We start from the raw sequence: 5,000 nt of genomic DNA on the forward strand, positions 1-5,000 counted from the left end.
GTGATTATATACATATCTATAAATTTTAAAATATAATAATATATTTTAAAATTATATATAATATATTTTATATATTTCCCTTTAAATGTGTATAATCAATAAATTAAAATTATAAAAATTATATATATATTTTAAAATATATTTTATACATATTTATATTTTTTTAGGATTATGTGTATAATATTATATAATAAGTTTAAAAAAAAAGATAAAAAGGGTAGATAGTAGATAATAGATAGATGGATAATAGATAGTATATTTTTGGTTGGTTTTTTTTTTTTAATTATTTTTTTAAATATTTTTCTTTATTTTTTATCTATATTTTATATATTTATGTTATTATTATAATATACTTATGTTTATAGTTTATTTTAAATATATATATAAAATATATATATATAAAATATATATAATATATTAAAATATATATATTTTTTCCCTTTATCTATTTTTTTTAATATTTAAATTAATTTTTAATTTTTATATTATATTTATAAAATAAAATTATATAAAAATTAAAATCCCTAAAATATACATAAAAATTATATATATATATATATATTTTTAAAATTTTAATATATATATATTATTATATTTTATATTTTTATATAAAATTTATTTTTTTTATTCTTTATTTTTTTTTTATTAAAAATAATTTTAAAAAATTTTATATATTATATTTTTAAAATTATATGTAAATATCTATATATACATATATTTAAGATAAAATTAAATTATTATAAAATATATATTTTAATGTAAAATATATTTTAATAAAATCTAAAAAAGTATTATTTTATTTTAAAATTTTAAAAAAAAAAATATATATAAATACATATATATATAAATATAAAAGTAAAATTTTATATATATATATATATATATATATTTTATATATATATAAATTTTAATTTTTTATATAATAATAAATTAATTATATAGTATATCCTTTAAAAAATATGTATATAGGTGTGTGTATATATATATATATAATATAAAATTTTATATATATAAATATATATATAATATTTTTGCATATCATATTTTAAAAGGGGCCCCACTTTTTTGAAAAGACATAAAAAAAATAGGGAATAAATATTTTTTTCCGTCGAGAGAAAGAGGGGCGTTCCCCCCCAGCTCAAAAGCCCCATTTTAGGTGTGCAATCTCTTTAACCGGGGTTAAAAAAAAAAAAAAAAAAAAAAAAAAAAAAAAAAAATCTAGGGAAATTTATCCAATATATCTTTTTTATTTATAGTCTCTTGCCACCCAATTTTCCCTTCAAAAGAGCAAAAAAATTTCTTCTGATCCCCCCTTCTTCTTGTCTTTTTTTTTTTTTCCCTTTTTTTTATCGTTGTGGTTTATCTTTTTTTCGGCCTTTTCCCCTTTTTATATTCATACCCTTCCCTTGAGAAATGAGAGGAGGGGGGGGGGGGGGGGTGGGGAAAAAGGGGGGGAAAAGGGGGGATGGGGTAAGTTTGGAACCCTCTTCCCCCTCACTTTCCTTTTGTTTTCCCCTTTCATTCGCAAAGCTGTTTTTTTCCTTTTTTCCCTTGCTCGTTCCCGCTTTCCACTTTTTTTTTTTTTTATCTCCCCCTTTTTTTTCCTTCCCCTTTTTTCCTTAAACCTTTTTTTAAACCTTTTCCTTTTTCCTCCCCCTTAAATGCCCTTCCCTTCTTTTTTCTTTATACCCTTTCCCCTTTTAAAATCTTTTTTTTTTTTTTTTCCCCTTTTTTTCTTCTTCCTTTTTTTCTCTTCTCTTTTTCGTTTTTTCACCCCCCCCCCCCCGTTTCCCGTCCCTTTTTTTTCCCCTTTTTTCTCCCTGATTTTAGTTAGTTTTCATTTCGTCATTGCTTCTCTATATCCTCTCTCATTTCCGATCTCTCTGTTTCTCTCTCTCTCCTCTCTCGTTTCTATCTTTATCTCTCCTCTCTCTCCGTTCTCTCTCTCTCACTCTCTCTCTCTTCCTCTCTTCTCACCCATCTTCACACCCTGTTTTTATTCATCATTCTCTCATCTCAAACACAAGAATAACATAAACTTTATTTTCATTTCTTTTCAAATCAAGATGATAAAGAAAGAAAAAAATAATATAAAGTATGATAATAAAATCCTCGTCCATATAACATCATGTATCCATTAGCTTAATTTCCTTGAGATCCTTTTATATCACGCGTTTGTGTGACTTGTCTCGTCCTTTTTTCTTTTTTTTTTATGATAAAGGTCAAAGTTTTCACATTTAAATTCCAATTGTTGTATGTGCGTTGTATTTTTTTAGTGATTGTCTTTGGCTGTCTTTTGTGGGTTTTGTTGCAGTGGGGGTTTGTTTGTTTGCTTACTATATTGTTTTCCCGACACAGGAACTGTTGACCGTTTTCCACTGCAGTCGCGTGACGAGAGTGATCATAAAGTCTCTACGATTTCAACTACAACAACAAAAAATAGAATAAAAACTAGTATACAAGATATTAACAAAAGAAAAGTATAACAATGCCCCCCCAACTCCCACCCTCTCCTCCCTTAAACAAAAGTAAAACAAACACACAAAATACCCGCCCATCTTGACATCAAAATAACAGAGTCCACCCTCACACACACACACACACACACACACACATACACACACACACACACACACACACACACACAGAGCGTCGACATTGAACCATGACTTGCAATTAAACATCAGCAAAGATTAATCTCTGATGTGAAAAATACTCAAGCTCGAAACGTCGATGACTTTTCAAAACATAGCATTACGCCATCACCTGCTTATCTTATTTTCGTTCGTTAATTTATGTTAATCTCGAGTTAATCTCTTGACAATTAATATTGCCGTGAGTGCTTTAGAAGGCGGAAAAAAAATCTCGGAAGAATAAGTGAAAAAAATATACATTTTGCGAGTTAAGCATTAAAGTCTGTTCATTATCTTCCTGTGTTTCCAAATGCTTTATTTTACTTACTGTTATGTATCCTTGTTTTCACAGCTCAAGACAAATGGTGATATTTGTATATGAGTATGCCGTGTGATGCTCTCTCCTCTCCTCTCTCTCCCTCCTTCCTCATCTCTCTCCTCTCTCTCTCTCTCCTCTCTCCTCTCTCTCTCTCTCCCCTCTCTCTCATCTCCCCTCACTCTCTCTCTTTTCTTTCTCTCTACTCTCTTTTTCTTCTTTAGGTGGTTGTTTTTTATTACCAATGTTTTATTAGGTTTGTCCTATCTCTCTCTCTTACACCACTCATAACTATCTATCTCTTTCTCTTTCTTTCTAACTCTCTCTCTCCTCACTCATCTTCCTCTCTCTCTCTCACTCTTCTCTCTCTCTCTCTCTCCTCCTTCTCTCTCCTCATCTCCTCTCTCTCCTGTCTGCCTCTCTCCTCCTCCCTCCCCCCTCCCTCATTCCTCCCACCCTCCCCCCATCTCTCTACTTCCACACCTACCCTCCACCAGCCCCACCCCCCCTCCCAGCCCCACCCACCCTCCCTCCCTCCCTCTCACTCTCCCCCCATCTCTCTACTTCATTACCTACCCTCCACCACCCCCAGACCCCCCTCCCAGCCCCACCCACCCTCCCTCCCTTACTCCCTCCCTCCTTTCCCTCCCTCCCTCCCCCCTCCTCCATCTCTCTACCCACACCTAACCCTCCACTCCAGCCCCTACCAACACTCCCACCCACCCACCCTCCCTCCCTCCCTCCCTCCCTCCCCCCATCTCTCTACTCCTACACCTACCCCCTCCCAGCCCCACCCACACACCAAGGCCCGCACCCATCCCCCCCCTCTCTCTCTCTCTCTGCCCTATATTCTTTCATCATATATATTATATCTTTTTTTGCATATTCTTTTTTTTTTTTTTTTTTTTGAACCTCACCGAAAAAAAAAAAATGTATCCTCAGGCAGCGTCTCTTATGGAACTCTATCATTTGTGACTGGATTTAACGCTTTCATCTTCGTCAACGAGTGGGAGGGAGGGAGGGAGGGAGGGGGAGGGGAGGAGAGGGATAGGAGGAGAGAGGGAGGAGGGAGGAAGGAAGGGGGGTAAGAGGAGGGAGGGAGGATAGGAGGAGGGGAGGAGGATAGGAGGAGGGATAAGAGGAGGAAGGGGGGAGGGGGATAGGAGGATGGAGAGGACGGCTAAAGGGAGGATAAGATAGAGGAGGGTTTAGGAGGGTGGGGGGGGGAAGGGAGGATGGCAGGACGGAGGTATATGAGAAGGCAGAGGAGAGGCAAGCAGAGAGATAAAGGAAAATGACAAAAATAGAATTTTAAATGAAGACGGTAAAAGAAATAAAGCGATCAAATAACATAACAGAAAAGAGAGGGTAAGGGACCGAAAGAGGACGAAAGAGGTGAAAAGAGGAAAGAGAAGGAGAAGAGGGAGAGTGGGCAAAGAGGGGAAAAGAAAGGGAATTATGGTAAGTATAGTACAAAGAAAGGATGAGAGGGAAGAGGGAAATAAGGGTGATGAATAGGGAATAGAGATGAAAAGAGGAGAAAGGGAAAGAAACACAAAGGACATAAATAAAAGAACAGAAAAAAAACAAAGAATGAAGATAGTAAAATACAGACGTAATAGAAAGAGGGATAAGAAGAAGAAGAAAAAAAAGAAGATAAAATAAAGAATTAAATAAGGAAAAATGATTCAAGTAAAGACATAAGCTAGAAAAAAAGGGAGATAAAAGAGATGAAGGGATTGGGGACAGAAGGTAAAAGGGGAGGGGAAGCGGGACGAGGGAGAGGGAGAGGGAGAGGGAGAGGGGAGAGGGGAGAGGGGAGAGGGAGGAGAAGAGAGGGGAGTAAGGGAGAGAGCCTTGAATGGGGCGGAAAATTAAGCCAAGGCCAAAAGATAAACTCCTAAAGATACGAGGTACCGAGATAATGCAAAACCAAGACGTGTTCCCTGTGGGGGGGCGGTCTCAAAGACGCGTCGGCGGGGAAGGGCGGGGGGGGGGGGGGGGAGGGGGGGAGGGGAGGGGGGAGAGGAGGAGGGAGAAGACGAAGAGCG

The sequence above is a fragment of the Penaeus japonicus genome, unplaced genomic scaffold (genome assembly GCF_977035675.1).
Source record: "Penaeus japonicus unplaced genomic scaffold, GWHDUDI00000001_assembly GWHDUDI00000023, whole genome shotgun sequence".
NCBI classification, from domain to species: Eukaryota; Metazoa; Arthropoda; class Malacostraca; order Decapoda; family Penaeidae; genus Penaeus; species Penaeus japonicus.